The sequence below is a fragment of the Neomonachus schauinslandi genome, chromosome 1 (genome assembly GCF_002201575.2).
Source record: "Neomonachus schauinslandi chromosome 1, ASM220157v2, whole genome shotgun sequence".
Lineage (NCBI taxonomy): Eukaryota > Metazoa > Chordata > Mammalia > Carnivora > Phocidae > Neomonachus > Neomonachus schauinslandi.
Window position 1 is genome coordinate 95,070,775 of NC_058403.1, and position 23,067 is coordinate 95,093,841.

The following is a 23,067-nucleotide window of genomic DNA, read 5'->3' on the forward strand; positions in this document are numbered from 1 at the left end:
AGACACAGGTAGTTGGATCCTTTTAAAAAAATTATTGGCCTTTTGACCGAAGTGTTTAATTCATTTATAATTAGTGTATTTACTGATAAGATAGAATAGTAAGATCTGTCCAGTCAACATCTCCTGTTCACCCAATTGAAAAAAAAAAAAAAGCTGCTATTATCCCTCCCTTTACATGCAGACCCAGCCAATGACAAAATAAAATATTTCAACCCCCAAATAGTATGACCTTAGTAATTTCCTTTTTCCTTTTTAAACACTTGTAATTTTTATTTGGTCTGTCTAGTTGACATTTGACACTCATGTACCCTTTCCCAAATAAATGTTTTCTCAATAATTTCATCTGAATCTTCACTTGACAACTTCTTCCTTATTTAAATAAAACTATCTTAAAAGGAAGCCTTATATCCATTTAGATAGAAATGCATCTGCCATTTATATAACATATCTTAAAAAGAATGAGAATCAAACATTAAATATTAGCTAAATACTATTGTCTGCTTCAGACTTTGAGACTGCAATTTACTATCTCATTCTTAAAATATATTAGCAAGTATTAGCAATGTGATAAAGATATCCCAGTGCTAAACTGGGATTTTTTTTTTTCTTGACTGAGAGAAATAAAACAGAATTAAAAAGGAGAAAGCTTCTACCCCTGTGATTCGGTGTTATTTAAAGCAACCACTTGAAATTCCTTGTACACAGTCCACATTTTGCAAAACGCTCTACTAATAAGAGCCAGTCAGTCACTTTTTACACGTTTAGACATATGCTTTCAACATAAAAAATATTTGAGGCTTAATCTCATTGAATTTAGCTGAGGAACTGAGGGTGTAGAGCTGCATATAGAGGTACTTCTAAATTGATGTTGGTGCCTAAACAATTCAACAGAGACAACAGCAGAAGACCCTTGTAGTGAAAAGAGCACTGGGTTCTTTTAGTTGCTGTATATTACTTCAAAGTGAAATAGAAACATTATTTGTGTGACTACACCAACTCTTGTTACTATAATCACTCACCAAACAAAGTCACCCTTTTAGTTCCCACTGTGAGGAATTCACAGAATGTTAGTGTTAGTTCAATGAAGACCTTGAAACTCAATGCCACATTTTTCACAGGAGCAAGTTGAACCCAGATAGGTGATGTTCATCCTCCAGGGATCTTCTAGCTAGTTCATGGCAAAACCATGCACTAGAGCCCAGTCCCATGCCTTTCCTCTACACCAGCAATTTCTACCCCTGGTTGCACATTAGAACACCCGAAGAGGTTAACAAAAATAGTGACATCTGAACCTCACCCAAATCAATTAAATCAGAATCTCCAGGGGGTGGGGGGATGGGGGGTGGAGCTAGGACATTGATAGTCTTGAAAAGCTTCCAGACAATTCCAACATGAAGCCAGGGCTGAGAATTTAATTTTATGCCACTCTCTTGCAAAGTGAAAGTATTTGCAAATATTAGTTGATGAATTAAAAAAATTTTTTTCATGATTCATTTTCCTTTTGTTCCCTAAGCATAGATGATGAAGTATCTATAGCTTTAGGATGGGGCAGATAAAAACAGAAGGACAGAAAAGTCAGTGTTCAGCTTTGATTTTCGAGATAAACTTCAAAAAGTATATAGCAGAAAGGATAGTTTTAAAAGCTAGACTTTGAATGGCAAGGACTAGGCACTTGAGAGAGAGAAGGTTTTTCTAGATTCCAAAATCTTTAAGTATCAAAAGTCAGATAGTGATGGACTCAGGCCCGGAATATAAGAAGTGAACCACAGAAGAGGATGGATTAAAGATATGTTGAGAGAGTCATTTCCAGCTATACAGAAATGAGGGTAAAAACAACAATGATGACCACTTTCAGGGGGGAAGGGTGGAGAGGTGAAGATGGGAGGGGATGCTGGTGGAGGGCTCAGAGAGAACTAGAAGCAAGTAAGAGATGCACATTGTAGGCTGATTACCTGGTGTACTAGTCAGGGTTCTCCAGAGAAATAGAACCAATAGGATGTGTATGTGTATTTGTGTGTGTTGTGTGTGTATGTGTGTGTATTTATTATTAAGAAATTGGCTCACACACTTATGGAGGTTGGCAAGTCCAAAATCTGCAGAGAGAGCCAGAGAAGAGCCAATGTTACGGTTTCAATCTGAAAGCTGTCTGCTGGCAGAATTCTGGTAGGTGAGTGGATGAGGGGGGCGGGGTGGAGAGGTGAGGGAGGTGTGGTCTTTTGTCCTATTTAGGCCTTCAATAGACTGAATGAGGCTTCCCTCATTATGGATAGCAAACTGCTTTATTCAAAGTCTACTCATTTTTTTTATTATGTTAATCACCATACATTACATCATTAGTTTTTGATTTAGTGTTCCATGATTCATTGTTTGCATATAACACCCAGTGCTCCATGCAGAACGTGCCCTCTTTAATACCCATCACCAGGCTAACCCATCCCCCCCCTCCCCTCTAGAACCCTCAGTTTGTTTCTCAGAGTCCATAGTCTCTCATGGTTCGTCTCCCCCTCCGATTCCCTGTCCTTCATTTTTCCCTTCCTACTATCTTTTTTTTTTTTTTAACATATAATGTATTATTTGTTTCAGAGGTACAGGTCTGTGATTCAACAGTCTTACACAATTCACAGCGCTCACATAGCACATACCCTCCCCAATGTCTATCACCCAGCCACCCCATCCCGCCCACCCCCCACCACTCCAGCAACCCTCTCAAAGTCTACTGATTTAAATGTTAATTTCATTCAAAACAAAAACCTTCACAGAAACCTCCAGAATAATGTTTGACCAACTATCTGGGCATCGTGACCATAAAATTAACCATCACACCTATATACACCCAATTGTGCATATATTATACCTCCCTCCTTCTGTCTCCTTTCTGCTCTGTCCCATTCAAAACTCAAGAGAGAAGAATATCTGCTGCCTGATGGATTTGAGGGCCCAAATGGAAAAGGAATCCAGGAGACCACTCAGTAGACTGGAGGGCCCGGATGAGGATCCTCATATCTCAAAGCCTTACTTAACTGCTAGAATCGTATTTTTTAAAAAGGATGGTATAGCAGTTACATATTTGATAGCATGGGATCTAAAAAATGGTAGCACAGGGTCTTGAATGTTGTGGCTGCTAAATTAATGTTAGTTGCCCTAGAAATATTATAAAGTATTGGATTCATATCCAGTGACTAGTTGCTGTTAACACTCTTAAATCAGAACTAGATCGCAGGTGCTCTTTTGTATAGATGAAGGAGCTGAGGAGTGTGAAGTATGTGTGTTAAGTGTTAAGAGCAGGCGTAGGGTTGGGTATAAATCTTCCCAAAAAGTTTAAAGTATTGGAACAACAATGCATGATAAAACTCATTTGCTTTTTATAAATTTATTTCCTTTCATCAGTGGGCCATTTTCTATGTTTATCCATAATAATTTATGGAGGGAAAAAAGACACAAAGCTTTTTTAAAATGTGTTTTAGACAGATAATGGTTTTAAAAGCAGGAAAAATATATCTAGTCATTGAACAGGTATGGGCTTGCAAAAGGGAAATAAATGAACCTTTTAAAACACAATTTTTCATCAAAATGAGCTTTACTTTTAAAAAATGATGGCAATACACCCTGTGGATACTTAATATAAATTCATCTAAAAGGCATCCTAGATCTTGTTACCCAGTGATCAATTGCTTTGTCTTTATTTTTATTTTAGAAAGCCAAAGAGAGAGGCCATAATTCTTCTGTATAATAAATACCAATATTCAGCTATTTGCTTGAATTTCACAGCTCTGCGTGAGAATAAATATACATTCATATTTGTTCCTTACTTTTTTAAATATTTGTTCCTTATTTTAATCCTTTTTACAACAAAGTTTTGCTATATAATTAGGTTTCTGTGCTATGTAATAGGCAGAGGGAATATCATTAACTAACTCTGACCATATTGGGAATAGATTGAGAATCTGTATGAGTGGGATCTATAGAATTAAGATATTTTAATTGTTTATAGCAGATTTTTATTTAGGTGAAATTCAGCTTAATGTTTAACATGAAATCTATCAGTATATTTGTAGGTCTGTATGCAAACACATACTCCAATGTTGAGAATAAAGTGAGACCCACATGCTTTTTAAAGGACACTTTTGGACTCAAGAATACCAGAATCCTCCCTCAGAAAAATACCTCCTATAATTTTCTGGAAGGAAATTAGTGAAGAGAACAATGACTAGTTAAACAAAATAACATTTTATTACAAATTAGGTCTCTGCCCCCAAAGACACTGACAAAGTCTAGTAAATTATACTGGGATCTAGTAGACCTTACACCCAAGCTAGATGTATGTATAGGCATCATCCTCCTGAGCTCAGATTTGGCATTTAGAAATGACTACTCCTATAAAGCAAAAAGCTACACCTGGCAGCTCAGGAAAACATGGAAACAAGCAAGCAGAAAAGAGCCTTTGCTTCACTGATCCAGCACTAAGTTGGCCTGCACCACTTGACATGCATACCTCCCAGACCCGGCTGAAGTCTTCTGCTGAGTGAGAGAGTGGGAGAGGCAAAGTGTGTGTGTGTGTGCGTGTGTGTGTGTGTGTGTGTGTGTGTAGGGGAAAGGGAGAGGGAGAAAGGAGGGGAGAGGATGGAAGAGACTTGGAGAGGTGGGGGAAGGAAAAGGGAATGGAAAGGGAAGAGGTGGAGAGAGAAAGCTGTCAAGTGTGGAAGGAAGACAATTAGGAAAAAGAAAATCAAAGCCTCCTTGAAAGTTCCACCCATAGAAAACTCATCATAGTCCGTACTCTAGATCCAAGCAGTTCAGCCCTCCCTCCTTGGGTGGAGGGACAGGGAGAGCAGACCTGCTGGCCTGTGGTCTAACTGGTCAGGGGAAGGAGTGAGGTGACATGTAGAAAAAAAGCCCAGAGCAACCCCAAAGCTAACCTTCACCTCATAGGGAAGTTCATGTCTCAGATTTTTGGTTTCCACAAAATATTTTTTCAGTCCTATAACATTATTTCTTTAGACTCATGAGACACAATTTAAAAAAAAATTCCAGCGTTAGAGATTTAACCTCAAGGAGGATATACTCAGATTTCACTCGTTCTCTCAATACTCATTGATGTTTAGTTTTTGAGGGGTATAAAGAGGAATTAAGATGACTCCTGCCCTTGAAGGAACTTGTATTTTAGACCTTGTCAAAAATAACTAGAATATAAACTCTAAAGTGAAAAGTACCTTAAAATGCTTATAGTTCAAGGATGCTGAAAGTTTGGAGAAAATATATATATATATATATTATATATACATATATAATATATATATATATATTTTAACAACAGTAGATTTCACTCTGAATTTTATAAAGTAATATAAGTTTTGGAGTGACCTTTTAGAAACTCCAAACAGAACTCAGAATACTTATTCTTTTGAAGAGGAAAAAAAATTCAAATAAGCAAATACGCACCTGCATGATTCCAATATTGATGCATCTGCTCCCAAGCTCTAAAACTAATTAGAAATTTGTTTCCTATCTGCAATTAGCTTTTAAGAAGATGGGCATCCATTAACACAGTTTGGTAGTATAATGACAAGCAATTAGTGATAAATTGTTCTATTCTGGAAAGAAATAATAATTGAGAGTGAATGATTTCTAAAGGAATTAAAACATAACTTATTTTTTTTAACTTGCTAACTTATTTTTTTTTAAATTTGGTACAAAGAATGCAGTTTAGGAATCTTCCTCTTTTGGTGTGTGTAGAACTTGAAGAAAATAAAGTCCTTTTTCTTACTTTGGCTCTTTCTAGTTACCTTTTCCCTACCCTTCCTCCTTCCTCCATCCTCCTCATCCCACAAATCCTACATTTCCTCCATAAATAAAAATAGAAAAGAAGGGTAGGGGAGGGGTAACTGGGTGATGGGCATTAAGGAGGGCAGGTGATGTGATGAGCACTGGGTGTTACACACAACTATGAATCATTGAACCTTATATCAAAAACTAATGATGTACTATATGTTGGCTAATTGAATTTAAATTAAAAAGAAAATATGAGGGTACTTTCAAGAACCTGGAAGTTGAGAAAAATTCCCTACAAGATGGAATTAATAATACTTATCTGAGAGATTTAAACAATCGATTAGAAGCTGCAGAAGGCAGATATCATCAGTTCAATATAAGGTAGAGAACTTCCTACAGATTAGGATGGACCAAACATAATTTTCTCAAATGTTTATAATTCTTCAATTTTACCAAATGTGAACTGGAAAATCCTTTACCGGATGTTATAGAGTTGATATGAGCATTCACTGGGATCTGGTGAGGAGGTGGATTAGTTGATGTGTAAGGTTTCTTCATGCACTGAATGAGCTTCTCTCACTGAGATTATTTTCTTAACAGAGGAGTTATCTGCACTGTGCTCTCTGTCAGAAAGTTGTCCTGGCTACACACTTTAATCCCTGCCACTGTTTTGAACTGAGCCATACAGATAATCGTGAGCCTGCATACACATGCCATTTAGGAAAAGAATGAAATTGAGGCACAAAATTAGATGTGAGATGCTAAGTGGCATTAGGTTATTCCTTTTATGTCTATTGCCTCCAGTGTATTAGAGAAGAACTATTTCGGAAGGATGGATGTATCGAGAAGTTTTAGAATGGGAGCTTGTTGTGGTTCTGTTCAGTTAAATAGGATATGGCTAGAAGTCAGCCATCTTTTGTGCCTATGCACAAAATTCCCGCAAATATACTCTATGGCTGATAATAATCCCTGTATATTTCCCAACATAGTATTTCCCAAGACAGTATGTCTGCCTGTCTGTTTAGGCCTTGGGAGAAAGTAACTCATATCTCTAGATATTATAGAAGGTGCAAGGAAGTATTACACAGGTCAAATGAGCAGATTTATTTGAAATAATAGCAATACCATTGTTGGACAAAGCTGCTGTCATTACAATGAGTGATAAACTCAATTTTAGGTTTAATGTTATTCAGTTCATTGACCTCCCTCCAATCAATTCCCCTCTGGCACAGGTAGGCATCACCAACTGAAGTCAACTCCCTCTAGTCACCTTGCCCATAAAATATGTATAGCTCTTATGACCAGAACATGAGATTGCAACCCTACACAGGCTATCTCTTGGGAATAATGTGATATACATCTTGATACCCTTACTTACTAGTGAGTCTAGCCATTCTTCCTCATAGCTACCCAGCACCTAGGACCTCTTAGCTTCCACATATGAAACCCATGATTTTCTTTGTCAGTTAGAATGTTTTTGCTGAAATAAACACCTCAACTCAAATCAGCTTAAACAATAAAACAATTTGTTGGCTGTCATCCTCAATGTGTCATGCCCTCATTTTTTTTGTCTCTATTCTCACTACTATTACCCTTACTGAAGTTTTTAATACATTTCACCTAAACTACTGTAGTTGTGTCCTACCTGGTCATTCTGCCACCCCATTCATGGTTTCCTATAATGGACTTCATTCATTCAACATTTTGAGTACCTACTATGCTATTTGGGGAGGGGGGGAGGCACATGATTGAATAAATTTCAGTCCTTAAATTTAAGGCGATCTATTTGTTGGGAAAGTCTAGGTTATGGTACAGCATCAAATGGAATCACAGGGGTTGATAGCATAGGTCTACTTTTTCTTGCTCTACATCCTATAAGATGACTGTTGTTCTGCCCCATATCATATTCACCACAGAACCTAGGCTAATGGAGCAGTCTTTATCTGGAAATTGGTCTGCTGGTATGGCACAAAAAAAGGAAGTGTGACAAAACACAAACTGGTTCTCAAAATTTCTGCCTGCAAGTGACCTATATTATATTTATATTTCACTGGTCAAATCAGGTTGCTTGACACATCTGAATTCAAAGAGTAGGGAAATATACACCTCATCTAGGCCTAGAGGACAAAGGATATTGTTTAAGAGTAAAGGAATCAATCACATGACCTTAACATTTAGAGCAGGAGTCAGCAAACTACAGCCTGCCACACACTTTTGTAGATAAAGCTTTATTAGGACACAACCGCACCCAGTCATTACATATGATCAATGGCTGCTTTTGCACTATAATGGCAGAGTTGAGGGGTTATGACATAGACCATATGACCAACAAAGCCTAAAATATTTATTCTCTAGTTCTTTACAGAAGATGTTTTCCTACCTTGATTTAGAGAAGCAGAAGGATCCATGCATAAACCTCTAAAATGCAATGTATCCACTTTCTTATTTCATGATTACAGCCCTTTAGGGGCAAACAGGCAAAGTATACATGTAAATAAAAATCAAGTGGAGGCATTATTAAGAAAATGTGCCCTAAGACCAAGATTTTTTTAAAGTACTTTGGAACTGCAGAGGAAACATCTGATTGAAAGGATGAGGGGAGATTTTTTTGGAGGAAATAGTATTTGGAATAAGCATTGAAAGGAGGAAGGATTTTCTTAGGGGTACCCTCCAGGGAAAAGTATTGCAGAAGGAAGGAAAGACTTGAACAAGAAAGGTTTAGGGTATGTTCAAGGAACGGAAAATACTTGATTATGGTTAAATGCTGGTATTTATGATGGATTATGAGAGATGGTACTGTTCCTGGAAACACAAATTATCATCTTGAATTTCTAAATTAGAACTATATTATTAGGAGATGCAGCAAGGGTGTTGAAAAGTGTTCAGGCTTTGAATCTTGCCTTTGCCATATAATAGTTGTGTGACCTACCTGTCACCCTAACCAAACTATTTAACCTCTCTGAGCCTCAGATATCCCTACTAATGAAATGAAAACAATTGGACCCTCATAGTTTTTTGAGGATATAAATAATGAATGTACAGTGTCTGTCCTGTGCCTGATACATTGTAGATGCTCAAAAATTGTAGCTGTTATTATTACTATTACTCTTTTTAAGCCACTGTCAATCTGCTTTGACTTTGGCGGCCTGCCTATTCCTAACTGACATACACTTTCTGGTCTTTGTGCCCCTTTTCTCTTTCTTTCTCTAGCTCTCTCTTTTTTTTATATATATAGAGGTTGAGAGAGAGAGGGAGAGAACACATGCACATGGGTGGGGGGGGGAAGGACAGAGGGAGAGAATCTATTGCAGACTTCTCGCTGAGCCCACAGCCTGATGCAGGGCTGGATCCCACAGCCCACAAGATCATGACCTGAGCTGAAATCAAGAGTTAGACACTTAACTGACTGAGCCACCCAGGTGCCCCTTTGTGCCCCTTTTCATGTCATGTTTTCTGACTGATACAACACGCTACTATCTGCTACCTGTGGAAGTCTGTTACTATTTAACATCCACCTCAAATTATCTCCTTTCTATAAAGTCCTCAAAGGTGCTTCCCATAATTTAAAATTAAATCTTCTCTTCTCACTTCCTCCCATAATATTTATAACATATTTTATTATATTTTAGGTCTTATGTGTGTGCTGTTTACTTTAGTCATTCATAAGATTCTTGAGGGAAGGAACTATATCTTGGTCTTGTTAGAATCTTTGTTATAGAATTTTATAAGCAGTTTTCATTCATGGCAGGATGATCCAGAAAATATTTTATTTCATGCTAGGAAGCATCTAATTGACGAACCATCTTGGGAAAGTTTTAGTTCTGCAACTAAGTTGATCTTTATAAATAAGGAAAAATATAAGATCAGAAGTTGATCTAATTGTTGACCTTTCTCTAAATTTTGAAAGCATTTAAATTGAATTGTATTCTCTCTCTTTAATTTATAGGGAAGGCAGCTTTAAAATTGCATTTTTAAAATTCTCTGAACATAAAGAAGCTTTACCATTATTATTTTCTAAATGTTTAATGAATGGCGTGGGACCTTCCTAAATTTCTGTTGTATCAAAGTCACTAGTGATTGACAGGATGTTCAAGATGGAGAATCCAGTGCATGTGGCTTAAAATCACACAGTTGTCCCCCTTCCTTTTAATAGGTTCATATATTTGAAGCAGTACTCTCAAAGTAAAAGACTCATAGCCTTGAGGCTGGAAAGATGAGTCCCTGGAGTATGGAGGAAGACTTAGAGCCTTTATTCATGTTAAATTTTTATGCCATTACTTAAAGATCTCTCTTTTTAATGTTTAAAATGTACATTATATATTTCTCCAGTGTTTTATGTATAAGATTTCTTAATAAAAATTATATGTGTATGCTCAAAATTTATTTACTGTTGGGGTATAGAATTAAAAAAAACTGGAGATCACTAATTTAAAGGAAAACTATATAAATATATATTATATATATGTGGTAAGCAACAACATTTAGTTATGCATCTCCTGTATTTATTAGCTTTTAGAGACAATGGTGATTGCTTTCTTTCTATACAAATTGCATTATGATATAATACACATTTTTGAAAAAATATTGGTTTCTGGTGGTGAAGAATCTTCTGGTAGCTTCAGGATTCCATCCAGCATTTTTAAGTTAGGCAAACAGGAGAACACTCTAAAACAAAAGTTAAAAATAAAAAAAGTAACTGTACTGAACAAAAGCATTGTCTTTCACATACTCTCTTTATAAATCAGTGGAGTTTGCCTATTATTACAAGAAAGATGAGTGGCTATCATTTTATTCTGTTTTTTTTTAATCTTTACAATAGGGTTATAATAAAACACTATTTATATTCATTGAGCTGATCACCTTGCTGTAGCTTGCCCTCTCCAGGAGCTACTATATAGTTCTTCAGATCATAAGTATAGATCAGAGAAGTGGGACTGCGTACAGTCTGTTTTTATAAGAGAATTTCAGTCCAGTTTTTACAAAGCTCTATAAAGGGGGAAAAAAAAAATGAAGGAATTTAGCCAAATAACCATGAGAGAAAGAATGAGATAATGATATAAGTGCACATTAGGAAGTTAAAAGTTTTTTTAAAAAGGAAGAAGTAAAGAAAACACATGTTGTTTAATGATAGTTAAGGAAGAATTCTGGCTGTGAGGTATAAGAGAAGGGGTGGGAAATATTCTTGTGCTGAGTTATTTTCTCTTGACAGAATTTCTGAAGATCACATTTCAGATTTACACAGTCACTTCAGGTTCAGGAAGGGGTCCTTCTCATCAACCCAGGTGAAAGTAGTCAAATGCCTAGCAGTGTTATAAAGCAGTGTTTTCTTTCAAGTGGACAGTTTTTCCATATCTGGGAGTTCTGTGGGCTCATACCAGCGGAAATGAATGGCACTGGGATTTGCCCAGGATGAAAGATACTGAAACCCGTCAGTAGACATGCCATGACAACTAATGGTTGGTATTGACCTCCTTGGGTGCTCTCTTTGGCCACGTAATTTTCTTAGCACTAAATATTTCCTGCATATTATCTTATTTAATCCTCACACCAATTCCATCAGGTTTTTATCCTCCATTTTAAGTTACTTATCCAAGATCATAAAGCCTGTGGGGGACAGTGCAAAGATTAAAATCTAAGTCTTCTGGCCCTAATGTTCAGACTTATCTGACAGGAAACCCTAGCTACTATTTCTTTTCAAAAAGTAAAACTATGGTGAACTCAGATCACATTGACTTCTGAAGAAGAGTAAAAGAGTTTGCCTGTGGGTGTCCCTGGACATGGGGCTGCCTTCTACCTACTGGGACTTACACTCTGAGCTTTATCAGTAAGTTTTTTTCTCTTTTGAACTGTGCTTTCTTCTTATTGGAGGATCTGAAACAAAGGAGGAAGGGAAAGACAGTCACAATTGTAGGTGACAATGACCAAGAAAGTCTTATACTTAAATAATTCTGATTATGTTGTAAAGGGACACTGAAGGTCTGGCCCAGATCCTGGACACAGAGATACCCAGGGACAGAATGAATGCTGTTATAATCCTTAAAGTGTGGATTTTGGCTAGGTGACTGAACCCAAATTTGGATGAACTTGGGACTTCAGTTTAGTTCCTCAGCAGAAGTGGATACTTAAATCCTTTCCTCATACTTTGAAATGACCAGATCTTTCTGTTTAAAGTAACCCGCTACTACCCAAGTGAATATAACCTGGCTTTTTATGGCTTGAATGCCTGTCTGTATCCACCTTGGACTCAATCCAACAGAGTTAACATTAGAAAATAGAAGAACCTCATTATATCCCTCATTCTCACATAATTCTATACCACATCATAAATTTTGAAGACAGATTTATAGTGAGACCTCAGAGCATATCAGATTTGAGACAGTTAATCTTAATTCTATTGTTGTAAGGCATCCTTTGAAGGGAGGCAAGTAACTGAATTGGGATCAAAATAAAATCCCACATATAAATTAACAAAACTAAAATGTAATACTAATAAATTGTCTTTATGACTAGAAATGTGCTTTTTTTTTTTTTTTTTTTTTTTTTTTAGAAATGTGCCTTTTTATGAATGATGTTGAAATGTCCAGCTGAACCTCCTCTGACTGTAGGAAATATAATTTTAAACTTCACAATGTTATTATGGTTAAATATTAGTTCAATTTTAAAGCAACTGTGTTGCTAGTTTTCACTTATGTAAAAGCAATTTGAGAATTTATGATCACAGAACATGAATTTTATCTCAGTCTATAGTCATGGGGGTGACAATGGCAGGAATAGGAATTATGTAGGAATAACAGAGATTAGAATTCTTATTTCGATAATTTTTTGTTGTACATCAGAGTTTGAAGAGTCATATTATCTAGGCCTTGGAATATGGTTGTTGTCATGGGAAAATGGCAGTTTGAGAAAGGAAGGCAGTGAGAACTATGTCTTTTATTGAAGTTGAATGTAGATGAAAGATGTAATCATAGATCAGGTATGAACCTAGAAATGATCTAATCCTTTGTATGACAGATTCAAACTGAGACATGAGTTTACTTGTTATCTGGGGGCAAATACAAGTTCTAGAACTCAGTGGCTTGTTTTTACCCTTTAAATTCCCACAAGCGGTGCTGGGAATTAGCTAGGGAGAGAGAGAATTTTCTGCATACCCCAAGGTATACATTGCATTATTACCATTAGGAATGTTCCAGTAGTGACAAAAGAATAAAATGGTTTATTCTTCACAGGTTTTCAAGGACTTTCAACCACTGGGGTAGATTGAATCAGTTACTTCTTTGTGTCCATTTAATGGTGCTCTTGTGGCCCAAAGGAGTGAAAATAAAACCAGAGAATAGGGGTGCATGGGTGGCTTAGCTGGTTGAGTGTCCAACTCTTGATTTCAGTTCAGATCATGATCTCAGGGTCCTGAGATCGAGCCCTGCATCGGGCTCTGAGCTGGTTATGGAACCTGCTTGGGATTCTCTCCCTTTTTCTCTTCCCCTCCCCTGCTCACTCTTGCTCTCTCTCTCTCTCAAAAAACAAAACAAACAAACAAAAAACAGAGAATGAACAATTTATAAAACTATCACATGGACATTGATAGAAATCTGTACATAGAAATCTTTAAAAAGACATAGTATCTATTAAACATTATGAGAGAAAACACATAAGATTTAAAAGTCTAAAATGAAGCACCTTTGTATATGTAAAGTCACATTATAAGGGAAGCCTCAAATTTTAAAGCAATCATAAATTAACTGAGAGAAGAGTGAATTATAGATTTTTTTAAAAAGATCACTTCAAAGTTCTTTAGGTGAGATCAGAAGCATGAAACGTTCAACATGTAATAGATAGGATAAATATTTGCCAAGTGAATTTAAGCTCCAGGGGAACAGCTAGTCAAAGTATAACATTCAAAGAAGAACATAGATGACAAAAGTGTTTGGGGCCTTACCGTCTCCGGTAATTTGGGTGAAACTCACAAGGGTTCCTCTTGAGAGTAAGGGATTCTAGTGGAGTGCACCATAAACTGGAGAGCCCGGTCAGAGATTCAATGTGGTTTTCAGCCAAGGATAAATGCTGTATCTGAGGTATCTTTGGCAATTGTTTGAAAGATGTGAGATGGTTTTTGTTCATATTTAAAACTCTGCATCTGGATAAAAAAATATAAACACCCTGTCATTTGTCTCCTGAAGAGGATGGTTAACTACCAAACCTTGCATAGGACTAGCATGCTTCATCTAGACCATAACCCCTCAAAGGAGTGACAGTGATATTTTCTAAAACTGTGGTTTGTAAAAGAAGAGAAATATTTATATCAAAATATGAAGAGAAAATAAGCCAAATATATGTGACTATAAGCTTGCTGAATACAGAAATCTGTTTTCTTTTCCAATGTATACACTCAGTACTTGGCATAATAGTTGGTCCATGGTGTATTCGTAATATGTCTCAAATGAAAGAGTGAATGGCTGCAATGAATGAGTGAATCTCAGCAAACTCATTGTTCACACAGATTCATAACAACTTGTGAAGAGTATTGCCTCCAAGTAGTGAGATCAGTTATTTTTTTTTCTATTTTTCCATACTTAAATTCTATATTGAAAAAATAGCATTTTGAATTAGAAAAAAAGGCCTTTTATATATAAAAGAAAACTAAAAGGTATCCTTAGGAGAAGAAATGTGTGTTGGGCACTTAGGTTGAATACATTTTCCTGACATATCACGCTTCTCAATATTTTTGCCTTAAAGCTATGATTGTTTAAGACCATGCAAATAGAGGAAATAATTCAAATCTATCACTGACACCTTCCTTTAAGGAAAAATTCCTTTACATACAAGTTGGGATTAAATACCACGAAAGAAACACAGGGAACTTATTTATGACCTTGTACCCCACAAAGACACTTAGTAAATAATTATTGCTAATGGTAAAAATGGTGCTAAACAGAGAGAGAGTTTCCATGCAACCGTATTGGAAAAATCCAGTTTGAACTCCCCGACCCCGAATGAATTGTAATTTTTTCACATCTATTCTTTTCATTTCCTTGTTTTCTTCCACTCTCTCTCCATATGGACATTTTACACAGTCCTAATCATACACTTGATAACTTTGGGTTTTTACTCTTTTCCAGGTTACACATAATATTTTAGAAGCACTTTAGTGCTATGATGATTTCTAATTGAAAACCCAGCCTAAGCAGTTCCTGTGTCTCTGCCTCTCTCTCTGTCCTCCTATGAAATCTATTCTTTTATTGCCTGCCAGTCACTGTCTCATTTTCAATGTACATCCATCTCGGGCTCTGAGATTCACCCCATCACACATCCCCAGTCAGCAAGATATTAGGGGTGAAAAGCAGCAAACCAAGTGTGGTGTTTTCCTTGGGGCAGAAGGAAGGAGGTGATGAATTACATACATCAACTTTTTTCTCCTTTGACACATTGATTTGGCAGTTGTAAAATTTGAATTGCAATTACATAATTTGATATTATATATTCTATTTCTAAAGAAAGAAAAGCCAAAAGAATACATCTAGAGAACTGTAAATCTGGGGCAAGTCTTTTCTTTAATGATTATGGTTTCTCTCTCTCTTCTCTGTAAGATAACAAAGATTTGGAGGCTTATTGATCTGGATCAGGTCAAGTTCAGGTATTTCAAGTACATGATCTTCTAGTTCAGTATTTCTAAAGTATGCCATGTGATTATTAAACATGTTTTTGTTGCATGTGTATTTAAATATGTATTAAAAATATAACTAATGTTATCACTATTATATCCCTAGAAGGGAGTCTGGCAAAACAAAAACAGAAGCAAAAACCTGAATAAACCAATATCAACTGCCAGTGATTTTGATTTATAGTGGTGATATTAAGTTTCTTTTGAGAATTTTTATTTAGGTATTTAAAATTTTGTTATTTAAAAAGAACCTAAGTAGGGGCGCCTGGCTCGCTCAGTTGCTAGAGCATGCGACTCTTAATCTTAAGCCCCATATGGGTGTAGCGATTACTTAAAAAGAACATAAGTAAAATCAAATGCTATGCAAATCTAGAGTTTCGAAGGGGCTTTGGAAATGACTGAAGAGACCCAGGCACATTGCATATTCCTCCATCTCCTGACTGCTTCCCTCTCCTGTGTGACTGGGATAGTCTTTTTTAACCCATGCTCAGAGATGTACCTTAACCAGCTCTAGGATTTACCCTTCCTTCTTGTGGCTGCTTGGTTTCCTTCATCTCCTACTTCTCGTCACTCCACCTAACGCATTGTGCCTGGTGAAGCAGACAGCAGCTCTCTACAAAAGGAGTTCTCAAGTGATCCTGAGCAAAAAGGCAGATTATCTTTAATGTCAGGAGTTTGGGATCTTTGGAAAACCGAAGAGTCCATGTATTTTTAAAAAACTTTTGGTTTGTTTCTGTTGTTATTCTGATGGGCTACCCTCACCCTTCCATTAGAATGTGACCTTGAAACCACAACTCTTGTTAACTACCTGTAGAGTCTGTCCTCACGGGTGCTCAACAAGTATGATTAAAAATGTCTACGTATTTATATAATGTATTTGTATCATGTAATTGCATTTCCAGTGTACAGTACAAGGGATATGGCAAGTTTTTCTGCCAGTATGATTCTCTGATTACAAATTACTCCTCTAAAAATTGATGATAATATTAATTTGGAAAGGAATAGATTTTTTTCCCTCTAAAGTGTGACATTTTGATGTATAAATTTCCCTTTTTGCCTTGCCTAGGTATCATTTAGCACTATTACCTTTAAGACCTGACCATATGGCCACAGTAGGTCCAGACAGTGATCCCATATGCCCAAATAGCAAATATTTGACTTTAACTTAGTAACTAGACAGGCTAAAGATCAGGTACCTTGGCAATCTTACGGTACTTAAGTCCACCAGTGAATTATCCACTAACCAGAGGGTTTCAACTCGAATTAGTCTTCTAAGAATCCTGTTAAAATTTGCAACTTGATAAGGGTCCCCCAAATCCTGAAATGAAAGGTTCAAATTCTGAAGGGAAAAATAAAAAGTAAAAGCAAGTTCTTTATCAACTTTTAAAAATAGTTACTAATTAGGGTGCCTGGGTGGCTCAGTTGGTTAAGCGACTGCCTTCAGCTCAGGTCATGATCCTGGAGTCCCGGGATCGAGTCCTGCATCGGGCTCCCTGCTCAGTGAGGAGCCTGCTTCTCCCTCTGACCCTCCCCCCTCTCATGCTCTCTCTCATTCTCTCTCTCTCAAATAAATAAATAAAAAATCTTAAAAAAAATAGTTACTAATTAAAAATGTGTTGTATATGTAGTTTTTAAACCAGTAGTTTTTTGGTGTGCACACTAAAACACACATCCAAACACTCACAATTATGTGGCAGAAATTCATTCTCAAGGTAGGGGAGGTAAAGATCCTGACCTGATCCTGATTAGAATTACATACAAGATTGGAGGTGGGGAAGGCAGGATCCTGAAACTGATTCTGAAATTTTCTAGGGGTAAAGAGTGGAAGGGATAAAATTCTGTTTTGGAATTACTGATTTAAATGATTAGTTATTCTTAGCCTCCTTGGAAATACTCAAAAATCACATTTGAAAAGATTTCATCCCATCCTATCCCTGTGCTAACTTGTCTTCCATGTATTATGAAAATTATTGTTGTCCCCCCTTTTCTTCTTAAAGAAAGTAAAAATGACACCTAAAAATAATAATTAAAAGATTTCAAAGTAAGATACCATCATTCAAAAGATGGAAGCTATTAGTTTGTTTTAAAGTAGCTAGGGATACAAACGTAAAAATGACTTTACCACATTTAACAGATACTAGATATTTTATTTTTGCTTTTAACATCAGTCAGCTTTGATATAAAGAAAATTAGAGCCACTTTTGGTGGCAGCATTGCCCTTGTAAACTTTATTCCTAAAAGTCAACTTATTTTATTTCCACAATTTTGCCATCAATTTCTTTCTTTTTAAAATTTTTTAAAATTTTATTTTATTATGTTATGTTAGTCATCATACATTACATCATTAGTTTTTGATGTAGTGTTCCATGATTCATTGTTTGCATATAATACCCAGTGCTCCATTCAGTATGTGCCCTCTTTGATACCCATCACAAGGCTAACCCATCCCCCCACCTCCCTCCCCTCCAAAATCCTCAGTTTGTTTCTCAGAGTCCATAGTCTCTCATGGTTCGTCTCCCCCTCCGATTCCCTGTCCTTCATTTTTCCCTTCCTACTTCTTTCAATAAAATTATTGAATAAAATGGCAATCCCCTTTTAAAAAATTTTGAATCAAAATAATTTACTACTTTTTTAAAGATTTTATTTATTTATTTGACAGAGAGAGAGAGAGAACACAAGCAGGGGGAGCGGGAGAGGGAGAAGCAGGCTGTCGCTGAGCAGGGAGCCCAATGCTGGGCTCGATCCCAGGACTCTGGGATCACGAAGGCAGACGCTTAACTGACTGAGCCACCCAGGTGCCCCAATAATTTACTATTTACTAAATTTTATTACTATTTTAAATAAATTACTATTTTAATTTACTATAAGAAATATAGGTATCTCTCTCTTTAAAAAGATCATTAAGCTCTTAACATTTTTAGACATTAAACATAAACTTTGATACTTTAAGTTCCATTTTCCAAAAGTATAAAAGGTCTTAATTTTGAAATAAAACTTAAGAAATGATAAGTGATTATATCTATCTCTATATTGAATGTCACCTCCTCAGAGAGGCTTTTTTTGGACCACTATGTTCCAATTAAGTTTTCTATGGTAGTTAGAATTTATTTAGTCCTTCTCTTAGAGTACAGTTATCTCAAGGCCAATTAAATTTTCTATGATAATTTATTAGGAAGGCTCCACTGGCCTTTACAATATATCCCTAGTTTAAATGGCAGCTATAAAGAATAAATGCATATATATACTGAAATGATTGCCTCTAAAGGTAGTTCTGGGAATGGAGGTCAAAGTTTCAGGTATATCGTTTAAATTTTTTAAACAAACAAATAGGTGTATGGTTTAATTTTTAAGAGTAGAAAGTATCCACCCATTATATATGAAAATTTTAAATTAGTTTTAAAAAGAAAAGAAAGCACCATGCAGGGGAAACAATATTCTATTTTTACATCTTCCACCACCAAGATGTATAACCTTTGGCAAATCATGCCTTTCTGGACTTCCCTTTCCTTTTTGAAAGGAAGGGATTTAGAACAGACCCTCTCTGAAGCTCCTTCCCGCCTCTTAAAGCCATAATGCTACAATATCTAAGGTCAATCTGTGAAGCAAAAGAGGCATCCAGAGGCCCCAGTGAGCAGGTTTTAAACTGAGTCTTATTTCCGGAAGACTTCCTAAATTCTTCACGTACACTTTGATCCCTCCAAGAAAACAAAAATATTGGGATCCCACTCTGTTGCCAAGAAGTTGATTTACTCTTTTACTGCTCGCAACACATCCTTCCCAGTTATACCCTCAGTTCTCTGCCTACCATGACTGGAGCCAGCCGGAATTAGAGGCTTGCGGAACCTCAGCCCCACAGCTTTGTAGCGCCCCGGCTGACGGCTGACGTAGGGGCTGTTTCAGAGCTAGTGGCTCCGGCAGCTGGATCCTTTTAGCACCAACAAATAGCAGCTCCCGTTTTCACTGGTAAACAGCTTTATTTGTTCCTGGATAGTTCTGTTCAGACCAGGCTGGCTGCTGCAGCTGTTCAAACTTTTTGGCTTACTGCATTGTTCAAGGGATTCCAGATTGCATCATAAACTCTGTGATGAGGAATATTGTCCAACATTTGACACTTATTATTATCAAAAGGAACAATTTCATTCTCAAGTATTTTAAACTTTTCCGAAGTTCAGCAATATTAGGATAAGATACAGGTTAGAAAATAAGAAACATGTCTGGGCGCCTGGGTGGCTCAGTTGGTTAAGCGACTGCCTTCCGCTCAGGTCATGATCCTGGAGTCCCGGGATCGAGTCCCGCATCGGGCTCCCTGCTTGGCAAGGAGTCTGTTTCTCCCTCTGACCCTCCTCCCTCTCATGCTCTCTGTCTCTCATTCTCTCTCTCTCAAATAAATAAATAAAATCTTTAAAAAAAAAATAAGAAACATGTCATGATGAAGAAGAGGTGAACAAAGAGGTGGAGAAGCCCAAACACCGCTAGTTTTAGAGAAAATGGCGAATGAATGCTTAGAGTTTTGATACTGCCCTTGGGGGGGGGAGGGGTGGTGTCATAACTGAATCAATGCCAAAAAGAGACTTTTTTTCCTGTGCAGTCCTCCCAGTTTTCTTGTAGCCATGTTTCCCATTTGTTTTTTTCAAGGACTCTTTTCCGAGCAGGCAAGGTACACTCCTCCTGTCTGAAGAGCAACTCTTCTGTGGAGGGTCCTGGGCGAAAATCACAAGGTGAGATCTTGGAAGTAGGTTTATGGTGGCAGGACTGATATCTTCACTTGATACTTGGCCAGTTGTTTTAATCTTCCACTCAATATCAGGGTTGAGGAAAACATGAGTTGGCCCACATTATGCCCCAAGAGCATGAGCAGTAACAAAATAAGTTAACTTTTACCCCTACGTAAAGTATTTTGAGCACAGGTAGGTAAGAAAATCACCAATAGAGTGACTTTAGTCTTCATATAATTTTCTCTTTGGGGATGTCACTCATGACTTTCCCTCTCTTTTGTCTCTCAACTCCATTAGCCACTTGTTTCCATCACTTCCCCCTTGAGAATCTGTCCCCCTCCTCTTCAATGTCTAGACCCTTGTATCTCCCTACCTGAACTGTAGCTCCTTTCTCCTGGATCGCCTTGTTTGCAATCATCTCTCCTTCAATATAAATGACACACATGGCCATCCAGCTTTCCTAAAACAGAGCTTTTGCCACACTCATGTGTTTAAAACATTTCAGAATTTCTCACTGCCTATCAGTTGGAGATGGAAAATCCCGGCTTGCCAAGCAAGGTTTCCCACAATCTTATCTTAGTCTCCATTTCCAAATTCATTTCCCACTATTTCCCAATCCTGCTGTCCTCCAAATCAGGTTTGCACAAGATTTCCATGGTTAGGGAAAGGATATCCTGTCTGCAGTCTGAGGTTGGGTGCTAGGTGATTGTATGACTCCAGATGACTAATTTTAATTTTCTGTGCTTTAGTTTTCCATGTCTGCAAAAATACAGGGAAGACTAGAATCAAGAGCCCAACATCAGCTGAATACGATGAGAAATTATGTTTGTTTGAAGTTCATAATGCTTTATAAAAATACTGATAAAATGTATTTCTCTCTGAGAAAGTACAGCTCTATTGTGTTACCCAGGCAAACTTCGGTCTGTCGTGATGTTTACTGGACCCCTGACAGCAATCCTAAGCTCAGTGATTTCAATTCCCTCCCAGTTCCAGCATCTGTGTTTCCATGAGTCCTACCTGGTACCATTTATGCACCCTTCCCCGTCTACATTTTTCTGGAATGTATGATTCTCAGTTCAGAGGTGAAAAGAAAGAGTTATACTAAAGAGGTTACTAAAGGCATCAGGAACAACCTTTGCTTTTGTGACAGTCTTGTCTGGGCTCTGATGGGAGATAATGAGTTCATTTGTGAAGGATTTATGGAAGGCAATAAAGAGTCCAATGTTTCGTTATTTTGACACAAATATCAGTTCTTTCCTCAGATGCAGGTGGAAGCCGAGGTGCAACCTGAACTTTCAGGCATTTCTCTCATAATGAACTGTACTGTTGCCACCCAGGAAATCACATAACCCTGAAGTATCCTAACAATAAAACATCCTTGTGTTAAGAAATTTTCTTCTTCGCTGATTAGGCTGATTGGAATTAAAAGTCATAGAATTGGAAAAACTAGACAACCATCTAATTGACTGGGTAGACCTCGGGCTCTATTGTCTGTAATACAACTGCCCCCAAATTTGGTAGCTTACTTTGTGCAACAAATACCCCCAGAGTTATTAAACTCTGCCCTATATTGTTTGTTTGAGTTCTATCGATCTTCTGCTCTTTCAGTTATTTTTTTTAAAGCAGCTTTCAAAGATTTCTTTGAATTTGGAAGCCAGAGGTCACTTCCACTGTGAGGAGTTATATTAAATTGGATTCTTTCTTTTTAAAACTCAGACATGGTTGATAATTGAAGATATATCTTAGCAGTTTAGAACTATAGTCTGGAATCTCTGACAGCCCTGGAATGTTAGCTTTCTCCTGCTATCTCTGAATTTGTTCTTTGTCCCCTCACTGGATTTGTAACTCAGCAGCAGTGACTAAATTAACTTGCTGAGGGATTTTCAAGTAGAAAGCATCTATAGTTTAAAAGAATTCTGCCAACAGTTGGCTCTTTTGCTTCATTTAATTGGGAGGAGTTAAGTCGGTCTTGATCTGGCCATCAAAGCCTTGGGAAATTGCTGTTTATCACACATCAGATAACCTCTCTTCTCTTAAGAACTCTTCCCAGATGTACAACCGGGGCAACTGAGATGAACTGAAGTAGTTTTGATGGGTGTTTCAGGATCTAATCTAGAAGGAGGGTAATTGTTATTAGAATGCTTTTGAGAAGCACTTGTTCTCCATCTCACACATGCACAAACAAAACTTAAACAAAATGAAAGGCAATGAACAAGGGACATCTATGTTCTTCACAGTTCAAGGTGATGGGATGTTCCAATGTTTTCCATCCCCTAGATCATGCTCCATTCCTTTTACAACTTGTCCCTTGGAGAGATTGGGTGTTGTTAATGGTCTATGGAAGGAAAATGTGCCTTATCTCTGCAGAGCGATGGTGTCCTCTGCATGACTGGCCACCGTGGTCCTTATGTGGGATTGGCTTTGTTGACTGATGGCCTCAGCACATGACCTGGCACTTAAATCAGGGAAGCAGGGAGGCCATTGGACTCTCTTTACATATACTCATTTTCAGTTTACTCCTACATTTTATTCCCAATGTCTTCAGTTTGGTAGTTCCCTCTAAACTTCAACTCTCCACCCATGCTCAGAATACAATTTCTTTTTACCTCATTGGAGCACAACCATCAACCACCACCACCACACATGCCCGCACACACACACACACACACACACATGCACACACAAATGCCAAAACCCGTATTGTATCAATCTTTTCACTTTCAGTTCAAATTTCTTCCCTCCAAACTTCCTAAACTAGTGTTTCTCATACTGTGGCCCTCAGATCATCTGTAACAGAATTTCTTGACAATTTTACAATTGTCAAATTGCTGGGCCCCCTTCATACTAATTACATCAGATTCTTTGAGAGACAGTCCTGGAAAACTGCATTTTCTACAAGCCTCTGGGTAATCTGTCCCAACACTAAAG